The sequence below is a fragment of the Nasonia vitripennis genome, chromosome 3, assembly GCF_009193385.2.
Source record: "Nasonia vitripennis strain AsymCx chromosome 3, Nvit_psr_1.1, whole genome shotgun sequence".
In the NCBI taxonomy this organism is placed as follows: domain Eukaryota; kingdom Metazoa; phylum Arthropoda; class Insecta; order Hymenoptera; family Pteromalidae; genus Nasonia; species Nasonia vitripennis.
In genome coordinates, this window is record NC_045759.1 from 13,251,547 (window position 1) to 13,274,195 (window position 22,649).

Consider the following 22,649-nt stretch of genomic DNA (forward strand, 5'->3'; position numbering starts at 1 on the left):
ACTTTTGCGAATGGAGTCGCGCGCTCGAGTGCCGTTACTGCTGCTGCAGAGTTTCGTACACTACGGAGCCTGAATTTTTTGTCCGGGACACGCGAAGCAGCCACGATAATGATAATAATAATGCAGGAGAAGTTTTTCGACCGAGCGTTGGGAGGGACATTATTCAGAGGGATTTTGATTTTCGAATGCGAAAGCTCGCAAGCTTTGAAAGCTGGGCTTTTGTTGTTTGACGGGAAGATATGAATATAACGACTTAATCCTATCAGTGTTGGGGAGTATACGAAAATATTTTTTCAAGCTTGTAGTTTTATCTTCGTTATGGACTAATTCTATACTCGGTTGCTATTGTTTTTCCCTTGATTCGTACGGGAGTTTTCAACAAGGGCATTTCAAAAATCCACCCATCATCGCTATACTGTATACGGAAATTCACTGGCCACATACGAGAATAGAAAAATCCTGAATTTACTTGATGCTATCAACTAAATTATCTCTACATGCCACAGTTGAATTTCTATTGTATATTTTAACATCGCCTGCCAGTGTGCGTATGTAAACTTCGCCGAACTTCCCCGCGCGGTGTTATGCTAACTATCGTATTTTTCCTTCCGCTGCATAAACTTTGGCTGCGCGGAGTACATTCACAACATAACAATGCCCTCCGGAGAATAAAGAAAAATTTTCGCCGTGTACAATGCACGAGGCGCCATTTTTCGCCGAATTCCGTTATCACCCCCGAGTCGAGTATGTACGGCAGCGAGCTTTCACTGCAGAGCTTTCCGAATTTTTAGCAGCCCGTCGTCGTGCGTCTCGAGAACTTTGCAGTCATTTTACAATCCGTCGTCTCGTCCCTGTCGCCTTTGGCGACGCGGTGTACAGCGTATGTTTGGACGGATTTCCATTACTAATGGCTGAAATTGACGTGCCGAAGACGGATCGCTATACGCTTCGCGAGAGTATCTCCTGTCACACTGCCGCTGCTGCTGCGGCGTCTGCCACACACGTTTCTCGGTGCGGAGAGAGGGAGAGAGAGAGAGAGAGAGGGAGTAGTAGAGCATTCGATTTTGACAATTAGTAAACTTTGCCCAACGTCGCGCGATGATTTCGGTCATCGATCCCGGAAATTGGATGACATGCGGTTGCGCGTATATATCTGGATTGACGTTTGAATGCACGATGTCGCTTCCCGATTCGAATATCGAAGTATGATTCTCGGAATATCCGAGATTGGAATTCGTTATTCTAATTTACACTGGGCTGCATCGTCCGAGTTATAAATAATGAAAGGTAATACAGTGCTTTTTATCGACTTCTCGTGTGCAGGATATGGTTCAACTGCGATGTAAAATTTGAAAGCTCCACATACACCTTCTCTTATTTCGGAAATTCGTCGCTGCAGCGAAGCCATTTCCATAATTGTACCATAGCTCGAGTCTAATAAAGCCTTCGCTTATACCTGCGCATATCTCGCGCCATCGAGAAGTAAGGAATGCATAAGCTAAATTCCAAGAAAATCCATCGAGCGAACGGTTCGGCAAACTCTCCGCTGCTGCTTTTTCGGCTATGGCAATCAGAAATTCCATCGCCAGCACGAGGATATACGAGAAGAATGACTTTTACGGGCCGTCGACACGCGAAAGACACACGAACGCCGAGTAATTCGTCTCCGCGCAGTCGAGAAGCATTAATTATAAGTACACAAGCCCTTGCGCACTCAGACACCCAGCTACACCTATACACACGCATACAAAGAGAGGTACACACACGCGCATCTATATGCACAGCGTTTGCGTACACGCATACGATATGTTCAAATGCCGGCTCGCACGCTTCGCCGTCTAATTGAGTATGTACATAGTCGAGTCTCGCCTTGCGCGAGCTTTTCACTACCTCCCTCCCAGCCCCTTCTGTCTATGGACGAACGTACACGCGCTGCAGGAGTTGGCAGGTTCAGGTATACTCTTGCGCTGCGCGGGACTTTGACGATGGAACTCCATGGAAGCGCTGAATGCTACCGTGTTTGTGCGCGAGATGTGGGACACTTGATTTTCTTTCGCACACACAGTCGAGAACGGTTCGCTGTGTGCGCGAGATTTTCCAGAGCTTGCGAGGCAGGGTGTGTCCTGGAGTGATTGAATATCTTTACTTTGTGGCTCGATGCAGATGAGAAAGTATTTTGCACGTTCGCGGGTATGAGAGCCAGGTTGGGATTCGAGGTGAATCGAGTTTGCGTCGGTGGAAATTTTATTGCTATACGCTATCGGTTGTTTACTAGGATGGAGAGAAAACTTGATTAAAAGCGCAGTTCAGTGTCGTTCGGAATGTTATTTTTCTGACGATTTCCTGGAATTATTTTCATCGCTTCTCAATAGGTCGGTTATTGTTGTCGAATAGAGCGAAGTAAAAAGCTGTATAATATAGGATTTTTTTTCGATTGATTCTGTTCGAGTTTCAACGTCGAAATAGAATTCGATGAAAATGAATACCATACCTCCTCCCAACTTCTCAACCCGGCCCACACAACAAAGACAAAGACAAAACCCGCGCAAAAATTTGACCTTTTGTCATGTACATGTACATTATTTTGCACACAGGGACAATCGAATTACACCATTGAAACCTTGCTGTGATCGACATCGACTAAGGACAAAAAATTCTCTCAGAAAAATGTAAAAGTTGCGCTTTACTAATGCTATTACTTATGAAAATGTAAAATAATGTACAACTTCGATTAATATTCCAAGTGTCTCAAATGCGTACGTATGTTGGTCGGCTGTTCAATATATCAATGTACTGCCTGGATCTATTTATTGTAAAAGAAAAAAAAAGAAAATACCATCATTATGAGTCGTAAATAAAAATTGACTTGTCTTATGTACTTCATTATAATGCTTGCCTTTGAAAAATAAGAAAAAGAAATTTCTTTACTGAGCTATTGGCGCAATGTTGGAAATGGCCCTTCAGCAAAGTTTTGGCAAAGTATTGGCAAACCTTTCGCCAACATGTTGCCAATATTTTGCCCATACCTTTCGGCGCAGTGTTGGCAACATTTTGACAAAAGGTCAAATTTTTGCGCACGAAAGAAAATTAAGAAACCCATCAGCCAACGCCGATCGCAGTAGTGCTCGAAAAGTCAAACAGTAGCATAGTGGGCGCAAAGCGTTTGCAGACGTGCGGCACGTACGCTACTCCGCCAGTATAAGCGATCGTTGAGCGCGCTTGCAACTTGGTAATTTCGATTTTCGGCTCTGGGGGTATGGTTGCACTTCGAGCCTGTCTGCCTCGAGCTTTCTCTCTCTCTCTCTCTCTCTCTCTCTCTCTCTCGGCGAGAAGAGAAATTTTACGATGGATATCGCCTCGGCTTAGAGCTGGCCTTTTATGGCCTGCATTATGTAGATTCCGAGCGACGCGATGTACGGCGCGAGCTACGTAACTGTGTAGGTGTATATGTGTACCGCGCTACTCGCGGGAGAAGGTTAATGCCTGGGCCGTAAAGACCGGGAGGAAGAAAGGTTTGTTATGAGGAATTTTAATCAGTTATATACAGGGGACGAGTTACGCGACGATCGATCCGATCGCGCGGTCCTCTGACGGCTTTAATCAGACTTCGTCTATTTTATTCGAGCTGTAAAATAAGATAAGCAAAGAGTGTAGCGATCGCGCGCGGGGGAATTAATTTGTTCGCTGTTTACGCTGCCGCCGATTATTGTTAAATTACATGGGTGCGGCTCTGCAGCTTCCACTAATTGAATTAAATGTAAAATAGTTACAGCTGCGCGGACGTAATTAAAACGTTATGTATCTTTGCGACCCTGAGAGATTATCAATCAACTGATTTCAGCAACTGCAATTAATAGTAGTGCTTCGTTATCTATCCATCAATTATTCATCCTTCAAAAAAAACTTGGGATTCGAGAAGAAAAAAGTATCACGTACGGAAAACCGACGATTGCACCCATACGCGAGATTTCAATTTTCATCCCATACTCCAGCCCCCGTGTGTACACAGATAGCAGTAGCAGCAGCAATTTTCCAAAAGTCACACAGCTGCTCGCCTCTTGCCATTCCTTTCGTGTTTCGCGCGCCTCATCTCTATACGGCCAAACAAATTACGCGCTGCTGCAGGCGTAAAGCCAGTTATACGAGGCGCGCGCGTAACTTTCGGCCCTAAGATCCGGCATCGCGGCCGTTTGCGGTCGAACCTCGAAACGCACTCGAAGATCCTGACTGCCGCGTGTGTAATGGTACGAGAAGCCTCTCACACTGTATTCTGTGCGTTGTATACCGGCGCAATACACATATATATGTAGGTTGGTAGGTGGGTCGGAAGGCAGCGAGCAGGTAACGTATTTCGCGTGTCTGCTCGCTCGTGAACTCGCGATGAATTAGACCGAGGGTCGCCGGACGGACGGACGGACGGACGGTGAGCGCCGCGCCATAGAGCTGCGCTGTGTGATGTGTTGTTGCGGAAGAGACGTGTTTGGCGCCCGACTGCGGAGGCGAACGGAGTCTTCCTGCGCTTGCGTTGCACGCTTACTTGGAATTTATACTTGCTTGCTGTGAACGTGAGGATTTTTCGGAGGCTCAGGATTGATAATGATTTTTGCGGGCTTTGTTCGTTAGCGGAGACAAGACGCGTTGAGAGCGGCTTAATACTCTTGCTAATCTCTATTTATTCTTTGTCGTTCTGGTTGACACGCTCAGACTTGTATTTTGATAGTGTTGGACAAAGGGGCTTTCGTGAAAGATCAGAGGGTAATCAAATTATGCAACTTGTTTGTAAATATTACATAAGGACATTATAACCATGCATGACTAAATTTTTGAAAAATCTATAAAAAAACACCTTTACGAAGTTTTCTAACAGTTGGATTTACGCAGTTATCAAATCTGACCGAATTACAAGTAGCCATAACAAAAAAATGTTGGCGGTTTATCTTTGCCTCGACGATTCTTTCTTGACACCGCTATAAAGTAAGCCCTTTTTGTACTGGAAGGTGAAGTAGAAAAGTGTGAATTTCTTTATGATTATATATTTTAATTCTATAGAAAAAAAAAATTTATTTATAAAGTATGAATCTGGAAAAAGAAGCGAATAATTTTATGGAAACACTATGTATGTTATGCACTTAGTATATTCTGTAAAATCTTGTAGCTGCGAATGGACTCTGCATTATTCGTAAAAAAAGATGTTTCAATTTTTATAACCTTTTAGATATATAGCGTAATATGTTACACGCGAGTTTCAATAATAGAACTAAATAGTGAATGCGTTTTAAAAGCCCGTCAGACATTCTGCTCTGAATTGAAAACCAGCGTATTTTCTGTGGCCATTACATCTGAATTAGTTAAACAACATTCGCCTGAGTATGACATCATTTACATCCATCATAACATCTGATATTCTTCGAATACTCTGCACACTGCTTATGCGTGCGAGCATTTTCAATGATTCTTTTTCGAAACAGCCGCATGCATCAAGCCATTATTAGCATTAGCGAAGGCTTTACGAGAGACAATAATTCTCCGCGTCCTCTCTAGCCAAGTTGCGTGTATAAACTACGCGCATTCATCACCGCGGCTTAGGACGATTTTTGCAAGTCCCACCGCGTCCAAATTCTCTACGGCTTGGTAATTTGTTTAACTAATTTAGCGCGGGATGCCGCGTTAAACAGGCAATACGTTACTTACTCGACTCTCGAGCTTTTTACGTATACTTACTCTTACGCTGCGCTAACCGTCAAAACGCGACGCCAGACTGAGGTCCTCTAAAAACTTTGAAAAATCCCGCTGCGCAGCTCAGCCCAAAAATCCATAAAAAAATTCCCAGATAAAGGGGGCGAAATTTACGTTTATGAGTACGCAAAAGTTAAACACGCGAGCCCAGCTTGCGCGCAAAAAGAATTCAGAGCCGCTCGAACGTACAAAAAGCTCTGCTCCGCAAGCGCTCTTGTATACTTTCACATGCAAAGCTCGCGGGAAACGTCGCGACAAATCCCTGGCACTAAATAAGACTAAAGAAGCGCGTCGTCGTCGTCGTCGTAACTAGGTGAACGAGGAAAAAGAAGGATTACAACGGCAGCCCCCGGAACAGCGAGTAATCTCTTGCTGCAGTCTCGGCAAATATGCAAATCAAAGAATTCGACCGACGCGGGGCATAGACTGTGCGAGCTGTGTGTATGTGTGTGTGTGTGTATCGGAATCGCGACGAACGAAGGAAACACGCGCGCGCAGCGAGCTCCGGAAAAAGAAACCGTCTGCTACGTATGTATAGATACAGATAGATACTGGCGGTTGGATACAGATATACGAGAGTCGAGAGGGAGAGAGAGTCGTGCAGCTTCAGGGGAAAGAGGAATAGGAGAAACTGCGCGAAGACGGAGAGCAAGCTCGTGCAGGCGGAGAGAGAATGAGAGTATTTATTTCGAGCCCTTGGAATCGCTTGGATTAGCATAAATTAATTTAGCTCGGGCTTTGATTTGTGCTAGAATGATGTGGCTGTCGATCGCGATGCTCGACGAAAGTCGAGTTTTTAAGCAGAGATTTCACAGCGAGAGGAAAACAAACGAAAAAAGTGCATATCGAGTCCCACTGCTCTCCATTCACGATCGTTCGACATCGTAATCTCCTCCTCCTCCTCTTCTTCTAGAATCTTCCCATGCATCGAAGGGCGAGGGTCTCATTACACCCATCATCCCCCCCAAAAATAAATCCCTTCACCCCCTGAAAAAATCAACGTCGCTCCACACACGGCACACTGCATCCGGGAAATTCCCCTAAACGAAACGTTAAAGAGCATCACGCTCACGGCACAGCTGGCCTCTCTCGCGCACCCGATACGTACATGCCATACAGCACTCGCGTATATCTATAGCTGCGCGCAGCGTCGAGAAAGGAGCGCCGGGCGCGCATCCGATCGTCACGTATGCAGTCCCTTATGCACGAGTGCGAGCGAGAGCGAGTCGAGCCCACGCGGCGCAGCATCCAGTGGCGGGGGAAAGAGAGACAGAGACCCGGACGAGACGGGGAATGCGCGCCGCCGAGGAGGTTAGTCGAGCGCGAGTGCTCGGATCGCGCGGTCGCATTCGCTCTGCTTTGCCTTCGCTTGTACTTCTGCAGTATACTCGTACTCGTGTATACTTGTCGAGCTTCTGTCGTTACGTTTCGCGATTTGTACACGGCCGTATCGCGAGCAGCTGTATAAGGTTGGACTTTTGGTGAGTAGGTGTGGACCGGGGACGAGCGGATTTTTCGTTGTTTTTTACGCACCGCGAGGTGATAGAATTTTTTTGGTTTGGTCTGGATTTTTCGGAGTACGCGCGAGTACATTTGCGAATGATTCGCGAACGTTCTCCGTACGTTTATAAGGCATACACGTTGTCGAGAGTACTTCTCCGCGGATATAAAAATATATAGAGACTCGCGTTTCGATTCCGCGAAAGCCCGAGGACAGCCCGCAGCCAATTTCTATTTCCATCAGCAACAAGAGCCGTATAAAAGCTCGTACGTATGTGCTTGCGTGTGTACACGCGTTTTCAGTTTCATATCGCGCAATAAAATCTTGCCTCCTCCGCGAAACGAGCCGTATTTTGAATATTAATTCGAAGCGCAGCCAGTTCGTTATTTCGAGCTAAATATTTATATCGCGAATTGCACCTGTACGGTGTCGCGGTAGGATACATATTCATCGACTGTAATGTACACTCCGCAATAACGAATTTGAAAAAATTAACGCGCTCGTGGCGGCGAAAAGCAACGCAAAACCGCTCGGACCCGGTTCACTGACCGGTGTGCACACCAGTTGAGAACGAGTTAAAAAAAAAGTACTCGACCCCCCTCGTGAAGAACGACCAATAAAAATACCCCCTTGGTCCCATTAAAAGCAGAAATCGTCGTCATCAGAAGCGCGTTAAACGCACTGCTCTTCGGGAAACCACGTGCACGGCGTCATCATCGTCGTCACCCATCCACGGAATTGACTGCAACTACGCTTGTATATACGTATACACTGTGCTCTCGCGCGTGATTATCATCGAGAGACCGGCGTCTCCCCTTCGCATCTCTCTCTCTCTCTCTCTCTCTCTCTCTCTCTCTCTCTCTATCTCTCGCTCTCTTAGGAGAGTTGCCTGTGTGCGTGCCTGTGTGTGCCGGCGGAGTGCGCGCGACATAACCTCCAAAAAACCGAAGTAGGGGGCCTCCTTCGCCGCAGCAGACGACGAGGGATTGAACGAGAGAGATACACGCAGGGGCGGCAGACTCGGCCCCCGAGTGGTGAGTTTTATTTTACCCTTGGATTTTGGGGGGTGATGTCCTTCGTTAGAGGCGCACACGCGCTGCACTTGGCGAGAGAGAGAGAGAGAGAGAGAGAGAGAGAGAGAGAGAGAGAGAGAGAGAGAGATAGAGCGAGAGCTTCTCCCCTGTTGTAACGCGGATGAAGAATTAAGGGGTCTTCTCTCGTTTCTGCTGATTTTGCGCATTGTCGGATCGCTGTTTTCACACGTTCAATATTAATGATGTCGTGTCACGTTCTTTTCTTTTTACTCTCCTTCCATGTATTTTTTCTCTATCTCTCTCTCTCTCCGGCCTGTTTTTTATTCATTCGTTCCTCCGTCTACTTTGTCTCTCCGCGCGTGACGCCGGTGCGGCTTACACTCTGCAGCCGGTGAAAAATTGCAGCAGCGCGAGAGGACCAGCCCTTTTTTCGAGGCGGTCGTTTGTTACTATTTACGTCGGCGCTTCGACCCCAAGACTAATCGTGTTTTTTCTACATGCAGAGAACTCTCTCTCTCTCTCTCTCTCTCTCTCTCTCTCTCTCTCTCGGAAGTGGTACACAGTTTCTCGCCGCGTGTACAGCTCGAGGTCCGAAGTGCACAAGTCGAAACAACTGTCGACCCCCTTAAATAATTTCTCTGCATAAGCACATCAGCTGTAGCTCGTGAGAAGGAAATCAAACAACGCTGCGAAAGGTCAAACACGCGTTCGCTATTTTTACTCTGGCGGTGTACCTCCGGCAACGTGTACTCCCGCGCGCGCATCTCGCTCCATCCCCTTTAAGGGGATAGCGCACTACCCTGTATCTGTGCTCGGGACCGCGATTATCGAACGCGCGCGCGGGGCAAAGTTAAAAATTGTCGCCGGCATAACGACACACTGCAGCAGTGGTGTAAACCGGCTGCGCTCTCTCACTCGCTCTTGGCAAACAGGGTATTTGTTCTGCGGGCTTAAAGGTACACCTGCAGCGGTGGCTTGTATACATATACACATGCTCGACCCGACCATGGGACAAATGTTTGTTTGGAAAGAATCTATTTTCGGCTCAAGTGCTGCTCTGCTATTGCTCCTGTGTGTGTCTGCGTTTTGTCGTCGATCTCGAAGGACTGCAGGCTTTTTATTTTAAAGGGCACTTGTTCGGCTGCTATGTTTGGACAGGTGAATTTCGAGAGTTTTTGATTATACCAGGGTACAGTATAGGGACTGCAGGGACGATGGTTATCGGTTATATCTTGAAGCGCAATCTGATTTCATATCAAACTACTGTGCGCTCACGCGCGCGGAGATCGCGGTCTACTAACTTACAATTAGTTCGCAACTCTCTTAACTTACTGCGCAAGTTTGAGCTACTGCGAAACGCTCGGCGTTGTTATTATTTTTACTTCCATTCGCGCTTGCGTACGTATAATTAGTTTGATACAAAGTTAGCTGTTGCAAGAATTATCTAATTTTACTTCAGCGATTAGCTCGCCAGAATGTCTGCATCTTTATATAGTATATATAGAGCGAATTGGTTGAAAGACCCCTGCAGCTCTCGATAAAGCGCTGCACGCGGGTTGATGAGAAATGCATGAATTGAAATAACCTTTCGCATTATAACACTGCGGCGCCAACTTTCCGGCTATCCGGCCGTAGAGCGGTGTGCTACTCCAAGTCCTTGAACTCCTGAAAACTCTCCTTGAAATTTTTTCCCCTCTGCGCCCTTGAAATTCGAGAAAACTCGTCGATTCTCTCTTTTTTCTCCTCGCCTCTCAATAGACCGCGATCGTTCCCCTGTGTCCGTGAAAAGCCTTCCTAACGATCGCTCACTCCGCCGTTCGTAGAAGACGTTAAAGTCGCGTGAATAAAGCTTGGCGCAAAAAAGGAATAGAAGAAAAGAAGAACAAACAAGCGCTGAAAACACGAGCGCGCGCGATGTTTTCACAATGCTCCGTAACATCCCAAAGTTCGATTCAACTTGCGCGTGATTTCTGTCCCCGGGAAAACTCCTCGCGCGAGTTTTCCATCCCTTCCTCTTTGTACGCGCGTATACAGTCCCCAGCTCTCTCACATCCAGCCCAAACACTCGGCTCTGTCATACACAGTTCGACGCGATGGGCAAACTTTCGACTCCATCAACTACGCGAATGTTTACGCAAAGTTGCGCGCGAGCCCTCGCGGAAATTACTGTATATAGACGAGGGCCGCTTCCGAAACCGGCGTCGGACTCTCCCGGCGACTATATGGGGAGAAAAGAATCCCTTCCGTCTGGAAACGAACTTTTGAGCTCCGCCGGCTGAAATTAGCGTGACGGCGATCCGACATACACGCGCAAGTATGTATAAGTATACACACATTGTATGCAGCACGTCGTGCTCCTGCGGAGCGCGGGGAGAGGAGAACTTGCCATTGTAACTATAATTCCCGAACGCTCGGGCACTCAAACTTCGGCAAGAGATAACGCGATAATCGCCAAGTTTGTAATGCAATTTAAAGCCTCCTCCGCCGCCGACGTCGTCCTATCCCGCGCGCAGTAGCTCGGATTATGCGAAAGGGTTAATATTTGCGCGCCTATACTCTCTCTCTCTCTCTCTCTCTCTCTCTCTCTCTCTCTCTCGCGATCGGGTACATATTAATTTCGCCTCGTCGTCGGGGGATGCAAATTTGCACGGCGGACGATCAGCAGCGGAGAGAGAGAGAGAGAGAGAGAGAGAGAGAGAGAGAGAGGCCATTGTGTCGCCGCAGCTCCGTCTCTCTTTTTGAATCTCCCGAGCTCGCTGTACTGTGTATACACAGAATATAAATCGCGGCTCTCGCGAGACGGTCTGATAAAACGAAGGATTTATCGAGTTTGAGCGCAGTAAATTTTGATAAGAGATAAGGAAGAAGGCACAGCGATGGGATTACAAAAAAGTTTGTCAGAGGGGGGAGAGGAAGCGACTCTGTGCTGCAACTTCCGCGAGTGCCGCGAGGAAAGTCTGTTAGTTGGAACGCGGATTAACTTGAATAAAGCCTGTCGAGAAGCAAGCGTTATTCTTTTCGAGGCTCTTTCGCGAGTGTATATACGCCACTGCTGCTGCTGCTACTGCGATCTGTACTGCTGCTGTAGACGCTTCAACGCCTCGTAAGCGCGAGCCGAGAGAGTAATCATTTACCGCCGCGATAACAGCGGCTTTTGCTTTGTTTTATTTTTTTCTTCTCTTTTTTCCCGGCGTTTAACCGGGGCCGTGTCACTTTTGGAAGAGAATATGATGGAGGAGATTCATGCGCTCGACTTTTAATTTGAGTCGCGTGTCAGTCAGACGCTGGACTGCTCGTTTCGAGCTGCGGTTAATAACGTTTTATGACGTGTTTATACGTGTGTGTTTTTAAGACGTTTACTTATTTTCAAAATTATGATACAGTCTCGACGAGAACTTTAAATTCTCTCCACTGATATATGAAACTCTGAGCTCCAAAAAATTCGTCCCTCTCCCCACAGAAAAGCCTCGTCGGCGATATCAATCTCCGGCTGCTTTTTCGGCGAATTCTTTAAAAATACTTGAAACGCCTAGACCCGGCGGCTCGCGCGGAAAAGTTGCGATAGCAGATAAAAAGATTGGCCGCGCCAAAGCAAACAAGAGCTAATAACGAGCGCGCGCGCGCAAGAGAGAGGAGCGGATAAAAGTTTCGAAAGACTACTTTTCGAGCCGCGCGCTTTTCTCCTTATTCTCTCCCCCCCCCCCCCCTCTATCTTTCCACCTTCGTTCGCGTCCGATGCGCTCTCATATTCGTTATCTCGCTCCGATTCTCGCTCTCTCGTTTTCTGCCCGTGCGGTGGATCTTCCGCACCTCCGGCTACTCTCGCATTTTTATCTTAATCGCTCATTCTTCCAGCGCGCAGCCTCTGCGTCTATGTGTGTGTAGGTATATGTGTGCTCCGTTACCGCATCTTTTTTCTTCTCTGCTGTGTGTAACGATCGTCCTTTTTCCGCGGCTTTTTTTGATACTGTGTATAGTCGGTGAAACGAATGTATGAGAGGGAACAGCAGCAGCCGGTATAGAGAAGTTTTTCGCTCGGGGTTAGAGGTTTGTTGCGTATACTTTCCTGTGGAGTTCGAATTTTACTTTCGGAGTTTTTAATTTTACTTCGTTATTGTTTCGGGAAGGTTAACGATGGATCGTGCATCATCGCGGGAACTTTAAAATTTATCCGTTATATACACGTCATAATTGGGAAAGTTATTAGCTTCCTATACTTTCGCTGTGTACGAGTAGTTGTTATAATTTTTTTCTTCATTGAACTGCGCCGAGTTATAGATTTTCCCGTGTAAAGCTCGCGAAACGCGCCGGCAATAATAGAGACATCAAAACGACATCAGAATCCGGTGTTCCTCATCTCCCGCGTATATATACTTTTCCTATACTCGTGCGGCAGCGAGAGAAGAAAGAGAGACGAGTGGGCAGCTAGTCTTCTCTTAACGGCCGTGGCGTGTAACTATAAATAGACCATTTTCATCGTAAAACAGCTACATTTCCTTTAATCATATTTCATTTTATAGCGGCTATCCACTACCGTATATATAGTAAATCCACACGCCGAGCGAACTGCCTGCCCTGTGCTTTTATACGCTCGCGTTACGTTTTTAATTTTTATCAGAATTCATGCCTGCCTTTATACACTTGTATATAATAAAAAGCTTGAATTTTGTATAAAACAACATTTGTTTCCACGCTATGCTATACCAGCATCGTGAATTTTTAGACATGCATTTTCACAACGTGTGAATTGTAAACACACAGCCTGCGGAGCCAAATCACATGATATTGTATTGTATTATTCACGATGTATTACAAAGTATAAAATATTCGATCCATCACACACACATACACACACACGCACACACACACACATCACACACAATTCTCTCCAAAATCATATCAACGCGGTTAGAGGGCGATGACGCTCAAATATAATAACAACGCACGCACACAGCCATCATCATCTTCATCTTCCTGCCGGACGTTCTGGAAGCTTCCAAAGTCCCATCGTCGCCGACAGCGCGGCCGCCTGCGCTGCTGCTCTCCTCTTCTCGCGCGCGCGCGACGTGGCTTATACGCCCGTACAATTTCGCTGTCCGACGCGCAGTGTAGTTCCCTCGACCGCAGGACCGCCGGCGAGCGTCGCGCGCCGGCCTTCCGACCTTGCGTCACACTTGTAAGTATAGTGTGTGTGTGTGTGTGTCTATATATATATATATATATATATATATATATATATATATATATATATATATATATATATATGTATATATATAGCTGTATACGTAGACCGCGAGAGATGCACAACAGCTGAGAGACAACACCCGGCGAAATTGCTTGCACGCGTAAGTATACGCGTGCTCTTTATTGGCTGCTGAGGATTTTTTCTATGATTTTTCGCTAATATATAGTGAGAGCTGATCGATGTTTCTAATGGTGATTTATCCGGCATTGTTGCACGTCGCTGTAAACGCGGGACGTGTATGTACAGAGCTCATTTGCATTTCATCGGTATTTCTGGACGAAAAAGCGAATTTATGCCTCTTGCCGTAATTCAATCGCGATGAACATAAACGATGGTACGGTACATAGCGTTCCTCTGGTTATATTTATTGGAATTCGTTAATTATCTCTACGAGAGAGAGAGAGAGAGCCGTCTGATTATTATTTCGAATAACAAATCGCGTGTTTGTATTATAGGCGGTGGAATATTAATCAAATACATTTATCTCTCTGTTTTTCGGTGCATTATATTGTTTACACGGCAGATATAATAATATTGGTGTATATAGACGTAAATGTTTGACGGGAATGCTGAAGCGGGATTCCAATAATTTTCCTCGATAGCATAGTCATATAATTTATTAAAAGTACACCTATAATAACCTTTCGCTATTCGCTGTACCAATAATTAATGCGCTTGCAGCTATACAGTAGCGTAAAGCCGTATCCTCGTCCAGCCTGAAAAACAATCGAATCAAGGGCTTCCCAGCCTTACAACATCAAGTAACCCCTGGAATCTTCTGCGGAGCCAAGAGCCAATTAAAAATGCTCGCTTCAGATATTCACCCGTCGGTTGTATTCGCGCGCGATAAACAATGCGCCGCTGTAGCCTTTCGTAAACAAACTTTCCTCCTTCAGAAAAGCCTTCCACGCAGTTCTCTACATCTCTTATTCCCGTCAGTCAGTAAAGTGCTAAACAAAAAATAAAAAAGAAGGAAAAAACCTCCCCTCCGGTGTATATTCACGATCCCCTTAATGCCTATACAAGCGAAGCCATTAAAATACGCGTCGGATAATCCCGCATTAATAGCCCGGATAGGGGGGAGAGCTTTTTGCAAAAAGCTCTCGGTCCGCGCGCAATATAAGAGAAAACGGCGGACGGCCGGCAAACGAATCAATTCCAGCGCAGTCTCGACAATAAGCCGAGGTCGCTGCAACGCTGTAAAAATAAATTCCGGCGAGCTCGACGCATATTTCTATCCTCTCTAGCGCGCGTCGCAGAAATCCCTTTATTGGCGCTGAATTATATCAGTGGTATAACTCTTTTTTCGCGCGATTACGCGGATTAGGACGATTCGTTCGGGAACGCGTAAAGCTGTGTAGGCTCTTTTGCTCGGATGTATAGGAGGAGCTTTTTGAACCTGTTTTTTTTTCGCTGCAGTGTATCGGTTTCTTCGACAACGAAGACGCATGACGGCAGTCCGCCGTATCTGAATTAGCGCTGTAATGGGGTATACTCGGCTGCCGATGTCGAGATGTATAAATACTAGAGGTTTCAATTTGGCTTCAATATCGACACTTTTGCAGTAATCATCCGAGCCGAAATAACCTTTTCAAGCACCATAGCTGCTTTGCGTTTAATCAACGAAAGCCGCTTGTACGCGCATATAGCCATAAACCTTATAAAATAAATAACGTATGTGTCGCGTATTTAATTATTAAATCAATTCGATGTATTTTGCTCGCGCATTTATATAAATGAAGCCTTTCACGATTATATAAATAACGAATACGGCTTCGAATTAAGCGCGCCGCGCTAAATTCATACGCGACGTACAAAAGGCAAAATTACTCGCGCATAATTCAGCGAAAGAGTCGCATGATTATATACAGCCTTTGTCCAAAATATAAACGCATGAGTATAATACGGCCTTTGGCAGCGCTCGTAATTTTATATAGCTTTTCCGCCCCGATAAGCCGGAAAATGATGACGAATTCTAATAACTACGCGCGCGCGGGCTCATCGCGCAGTCGCATCCCATCAGCGCCAGGCAGCGCGGAGGCCTAACAGGTGGCGAAATCAAACTTTGTAATCGGATTACGTCTAATAGATATCTCGACGCCGTGTACTTTTTGCAAGCGGCTCATCATCGTCCTCGTCATCGTCGCGCGCGGCTACGAAATTTACATTAAACTGCTGTACGCCGTCTCTCATCCCCGACGTGGTTAATAAAATATGTGCGATATTGTTCTCTAGTCAGCTCTCCCTTCGCTTATTTTGCTCTAATCCGCCTGCGCTTCTCCTCCGCCCCTGTATACACGCTCCGTTTTCTCATCTGGCCTACACTATACGAGAGAGAGAGAGAGAGAGAGAGAGAGAGAGAGAGAGAGGGAGAGAGAGCCGGCTGACACTGGCAAGTTTCCGTTCCACGTGCGCCGCATCTTCTTCCGAATCTCTCTCGCTTCCACCTCGTGCCGCGCGTAAGTATACTCGGTGTCCGGAAAGTATAGCCGGCTTAGCTTCGAATCGCCAGTCCCGAGAAAAGGAGCATCGCGTCCGAGTGGTCCAGAATACTCGATCGATTGAATATTACAACAGCTACGCTTGCGCGTCTCTCGAGCAGGCGAGTGAGCCAATTGATCGCTGATATACCCGCTATTTTCAAAGCTTCCATTAGCCAGTACCAGTATATCGCGCGTCGTTTCTCGCTCCGAAGGCAGCTATATCGACACTCGGCGTGTGTGTATAAAACGTAATTTTAGCAGCCGTAAACTCTGGGAGCGCGACAGTTTCCAAGCTACTTTTAGCTCACCCTTTGCACTGCACACGTCGCCGCTTATGATATGTTGTACACTCGCTGTGTGTTATATACACACACGCGCTCTGTCGTGCGAAAGCAGCCCTTTCTTATACACATACCGCGCGGATGAGGGACGCTTGCGCGCGAGCGCTCTTCATTCATTACGCGAGTCTTGAGTCTATCTTGCTGCTCGATGAGAGAAGCCTCTGTGTGCGTACACACGGATGACTGGGATCTCTGTATGGGGAGATGCGTGTGCGGATATTACACAACAATAATAAGATATACAAGCAGCAGTAACGACGGTCCCTGATCTCGTTTCTCGGAGTGTCGGCACGGAAGGAGCTGAAGCGGCAGGTGGAGGGCTGTGTGTACTAAAGAGGGTAAGAGAAAGGTATCGCGTAAGATGGATTAGTTGTGGAAGATCTGGAATAAGGCAGAAGGGGGCCATTAAGTGCCGCGCGCGGCCGCCGGTAACCGATGGAGTTATACGCTTGCTCCTAGCCGGGATGTTATATACTGCATAGAGAATGGCTATGAGCTCTATCTATCTCTCTCTCTCTCTCTCGCGCGCGCGCGCGTGCGCTCGATATGATGAAGAGAGGCATTAATTCGATTTTTGTTGCCGGGCCGTATGGAGCGCGTCTCCTTTGCGCTATTGCCACGCGATGACGCCGGCGATTTTCGCGCTGTGTATGTGATGTGATTGATGATCGGCGCGGGAGAAGAACTATATTATACCGACTTGTGAGTCTCAATAATGGGAAATTTTCTATTTGAGCTGTCCGCTCTCGCGTGGCGTTAATCATATGTGTGTGTGCGCGTATGTGTTTGGACTGGATTTGGATTGGAATTTTTGGAGGCTTGATTGCCCAGGCTCGAGCCTTGTGTTTTGCCCGAGGTTTGATGTGATGAATGGGTGGGGCTGTTGTAGAAAGAGATTATGGGGAGTAAATATCGCAGCGTTATTGTGTTGCTACTATATTGATCGATGGGCTTTATAAAAATTCCTGGGTATCGATGTTATTACTCGAAAACGCGTGTAGGTTATTGCTGCATTCGTTATTTTTCACGATTTTTCAACTATACCCGATTTCCCGAATTCTATCCGCGTACATTTTCTCGCACGGAGGGTTGGTCTACCGAGAATCAAATAGGTTATCGCTGATATTGGAGTTTGAATATAGTTTTCGAAAATTCGTCGAATAACAGCGTAAAACTATGTTCAGTGATGCTATTCGCTGTCGGAAAAATATTGCTGAAAACAACGGGAAAACGTGAAACATAGTATACTGTAATAGTTTTTCGTAAGAATTTTTCAATTTATTTTTAAATCGTACATGTCATTGTAAATCGTGAGTTCCGCCGCCAAAACGCAAATCGCGACCACGAATCCACTAATGAGAACGTAAAACGCTACGCTCAGCCTTTTGATCGTCAGATCAGAGTACTGTTCGTGCTTTGCAAAGACCTGATTGTCCATGTTCTCATGAAATTGGATGATTCCTGCTTGGTGCAAATAATGGATTATCTTGTCGAATTTGGAACGAAGTGGCCAATCCCGCCGAGTGTACATCACCTCGAATATTTCTTTGTTCACTGTAGTTCGAGACGTGCACACCCGGACTTTTGTTTATACGGTCTCGGAATATACAGGGAAAAAGACCAGACACGCGTTTGCCTCTTCTCAGGAGATCGATGCAATCCACGTACTTCTCTTCGTTGACGTAGCGAGAGTTAATGATGGAGCGTTAAAAGAACTCTTTGTAGTCCTTCTTTCCATAGACGAGTAAATTGGAGTTTTCCAGATCTTCTCTCGAGTCGATGGTCGGATCCGAGTTCGGCACTATGTGCATTGCTCTCAATCGACTTTGGAAGTAAGAATTGAGCACGATGGTCAGATATATAAGTACTACGAACAAAATTCGTCGGTCTGATCGTTGCGGTTGTCTAAAGTTAGACATGCAGAGCAACATGTGTACAATTTCTAAAAACGATGAAATCGTGTCGCTCTTTTGGAGATACTTTAGAGCAGTTATCAACCAAAATTTACTGTGAATGTCAGCATGAATTTGTGGGTCGCAGTATTTTCGTTCATCAATGCGACTGCGCATATACCGCTGGATTTGCTTGGTACTGCACGGAGAAAAAAAATGTTGAATCTACCGAAACGACTTCAGTAGGATCTACTTGAGTAAAAAATGTGCGAGAATAGACTCGCACAGCCAAAAATTTCCGAGCGAGAAAAGTGGGGGAAGCTGAGCAGTGGCGGTAGGCGGGGCTAGGCGAGTTTGGGCCCTTCTGCGCATTCGATGAGTGTCTACCGCGCAGGATTTTCTTTACCTAAGTCGTCAAGTAGATTCTACTGAAGTTTTGAGTAGCCTCAACATTTTTCCCCCGTGTGTGACGTCCTTCCAAAAGCTGTGCCAAAAAAGCGGATTCACAACGTAATCTATTCTACTGATTATAACGTCTTTGAAAATATGACAAACTTCGTTATTCTCGAGGTGGTAGAAACACGTTTCTGGATACATCTTGATCTTTACCGTAGCGTTTAGGTGATCCCAAATCATGCGATTCATCATGCCTATCGAGCCTAAGTATTGATTGAATCCATTCTGCGATGGATCTTTCACTATACTTCGGTATTCGTTAAAGCCCAGCCCCATTCTAACTGTGTATCCGAACAAATTGTTCATCTTGTCGAAATCCACATTTTTACACCACGTATGGTTCGTTTCTGTAAAATGTCAAAAGGTACTTTTTGAAGGTATTAAAGATCCAAGAAGAAATTATTTTAGTACGTTTTCGTTGATGCTCACGTTGAAAGAAATTTAGATCTTCGAAAGTTTTCTCAAATAGCGTCCAAATATGTCTATTCAGGAAGTCTCTCCCCTCCACTCTACTCCAAAATTCAGCTGCAAAGTTGTTATACGGGTTAGAGTTATAGAACTGCAACTAACGTTTCAGTTTTTTGCATATAACCATAACTCTTAAAATGTTAAAAGACCATACCAGGTGCAAAAAATCTCGAGCCATAGCACATTCCGTTTTCAAATTAGCTATCACGATGAAATGAAAGCCTCTGTACTTCCACAAGACGGAATTTTTCAATCTTGACAATGCGAGTGATAGAGTTGTGTTCGACGATACGACGATGATGTAACGCTTGGTTGAGCACGTACGATATCGTACTATATTGATTCGTAGACGATATTTCTTTTTAAGCATTAAACGCTTTTTGTAAATTTCACTTTCATGTAATTTCCTCAATTAAGTTAGTAGGTATCTTTAAACTTTCTTTAATCGTTGCTCGTACACTTTGTAATATTGCAATTTCACATAAAACTACGGGGTTGACTGTATTTCGAAATTTCATTGATGAGTGTCGTTGGTAAATTGTTATGACGATCTGTATTGTAACTTCATAACAGAACATTCATAATAGTTCTGTTGAATATGTACAAATTGATATTAACGAAGCATCACAAACTTTCCTGATTCTACGAACACCAAGATACGACTGACGCCGGCGAGCCGGTAATATCCACTGTTTTAAGCGAACGATTGGAAATCGTGATTATAATTACTTGACTCAGCAATAATATATTTTGATCTTTACGTTATAACTGATCATTTCGTTGAACATCAATATGGAAAAAGCTTCTCGTAGAGCAAAATGGTATTAATGTTTTCGGCTCATCATTGATAACCATCGTCTATTTGTAGCACAATAACGTGCGGCGAGCTGCATTGTACAACGATATCGCCGTGAAATCAGCATGTCACGGTTTAGGTAAATATGTGAAAAGCACAATGCGATAAAATGCTTCCATAAACACGTGCACCGATAAGGATCGTTTTGACACCTGTTAGGCGTATGCGATCCTGTTAATAAGTATTGTTACACTGCATGCGAATATTCATCAATGCTCGCTTTATTTAGAAAGTGAGCGCGCGTTGCATACATTTTTAATGCATTTCCACTGTTGGAAACTGTAAATTGAGATCGGACGCACGAGATGTTCAGTCATTAAAATCCCAATTCCCTGTGGTTTACTCCTTAATTACGTGTGTAATTTGGTATAAATTCTAATGGCCTAGACCTAACGACTCTGGAAACGTGTACTCAATTCGCTCCCTCTTCTAAGAAACGTTCCCGAATTATCAGACCAGAAAATTTTGTAACGCGTGGGTGTATTAGTTCTCCTTTTTCCGTTTAACTGCATGTAATTAAGGTAAATACTATCAAACGAATACGAGTTAAATTCATGCGATGAACTATTTATGCATAAATATGTAACGGTACTTACAAACACTAAGAGTAAACGTTATTTATTTATACTTTGATGCTTTTTTATGAGAGACCCTACAACAACCTGACAGCGCATTAAAACTTTTTAAATGCTTTCACCGAGCAGCTTCGAGTTCGTGCGCTGTTTTATTCTGGAAGCGAGTATAAGTTATAAACTGTTAATTACAGACTACAATTATCATCATTTATGTCCCACCGAGCAAAATATCACTCTCGACTCGAACTGACAAGTCCTCTTCGCATGTATCTAAACAACAATACTACAACGAAGAAGATGGGCCACTTAACGCTCTTTCCATACTCCCCCCTCTCCCCTCTTGGTGTCCATCAGTGAAAGATCAAAAAGAAGAGAGAGAGAGAGAGAGAGAGAGAGAGAGAGAGAGAGAGAGAGAGAGAAAGAGTGCACCATATATTACAATGGTGACGTGCATAATGAAATTGGCTTTGAGCTGCGCGCAGAGACTGCACATCACGGGCTTTTAGGGGCTTTGCAGCGCTGGCTAAGCCGGAAGAGTCTGCGGGCGAGCGACACGCGCGCGATAATAATCGCTGCGTCGACGTATGTACACGTATATACGTATATCTCCGGGATGGACTACTGCAGCGATGGCGCCACGCTATTATTAATACGACGTCGAAAGAACGATAAAAACCGGCTGAAAAAACGCAAAGAGACGGAGAATCATTAATGCGTATAGATAGATAAAGCGAGTGTCCCATGGGGGGGGGGCGAGGAGGAGGGGAACGTGCGGCTATGAGCGATGGGGATAAAGAAACGGGGATTAACGCGCGGAGAGAGCGCGTCGAAGCGTTGTAAAATGGGATGGACGCAAAAACGAATGAGCGGCGCTTGTATGTGTGTGTATGTGATGAGAAAGGGCAAAAAACGAAGAATAATGAGGATTTGCAGATGTAAGTGTAGAAGGTATTTCATTTTAAATCTAATGAAAGCTTCTTACAGGTTAAATCCGACTTTGCGGACTTTTTGTTGCTCTGAGAGAGGAAAGCCGTTCGGAAGATCATACTCTTATGCGTTAATACTTGGGCACACGTTCATCAGTGTGCGACTAGCTTCGTTAATGGAGATTCGCCGGGCCGATAGTATCCTCGCATAGATTAAGACGATTTTTCCCCTTGACTCCGAGGAAAGTTTTATAATAAGACTTCCTCGCCCGCGAAGAAAATATTCTATTCATTTTTCTCTCATAATCTCTGACCATTTCGACATTACCATAGTCACGGCGAGGGATGGCGGACCGGAAACGCGCCACTTTCCACTGTAATTACGTATGCAAATTTTTCTTGTACTTTCGGTAGTCTGTTAAACTCGGAATTATCCTCGCCTCTCCCCCTTCTTAAGCTTCCCGAGCGAAGAGACTTCGGCCGCAGAAATTCGCGAATACGGCTATAACGTTCCTCTGTTGCACAACGACGAGACGTCGGTTTTATCGGCATCGTACTGCGATAAGAAGTCGTTCTCCGACGGAGCGAGAAAAATACCATCCAACATCGATCATCGCGGCGACGAAATATTGTGACTGCTCGCGTGGAAAGTATAATCGGCTTGACTAATCCCGCCAAGATGGATATCCTGCGGGCAGGGTAAAACGAAACTCGCCTCTATTCAGCACTAGTGGCGTACACACGCAGCGAGAAGATAAATAGCCAACAAACAGACTACCGACAGCTGAAGTAAACAAGACAAACAAATGGAAATAAGAAGAATTAATGTGCGCCCGGCGACAGATCGAACAATAGAGCCTGCTCGCGAGCGAGATGCGTACGAAGAAGAATACGCCGCGAGCCATGAGGAAAATAAGCAGCAGCCGTCGGAGATAGTGGCGCGAGCCACGGCAAAATAGCAACGAGAGACAGAAAAATCGAGAGCTGCGAGCGAGCGAGTGAGTGAGAGAGAGAGAGAGAAATGAGGTTACGAAGATCTATAGAGCATGCGAAGCGACACTCGATGTTCCCGATAATGTCGTAGCAGTGCTCAAGATGGATGAGTGCATCGAGGTTCTCATGCCCCCCCCCCTCTC

At 45.5% G+C, this 22,649-nt stretch overlaps 1 protein-coding gene across 15 annotated transcripts in view; it reads left to right on the forward strand.

The window, feature by feature from the left end:
* Nucleotides 1-22,649, forward strand: part of LOC100116138 (prolyl 4-hydroxylase subunit alpha-1) — a 192,769-nt gene that overhangs the window by 72,312 nt on the left and 97,808 nt on the right. For 3 of the 15 annotated variants that reach the window (XM_032598492.1, XM_016984306.3, XM_008206281.4), the window contains exon 1: nucleotides 7,039-7,217. The exons of 6 other annotated variants lie outside the window; for them this stretch is intronic. The gene's annotated coding sequence lies outside the window, so the exon portion shown is untranslated. Of the gene's footprint in view, nucleotides 1-7,037; nucleotides 7,218-7,801; nucleotides 8,272-22,649 lie in introns of those variants that run through there. 6 more of the 15 variants (XM_016984303.3, XM_008206277.4, XM_031927867.2 and 3 more) reach the window with 5 other exon arrangements.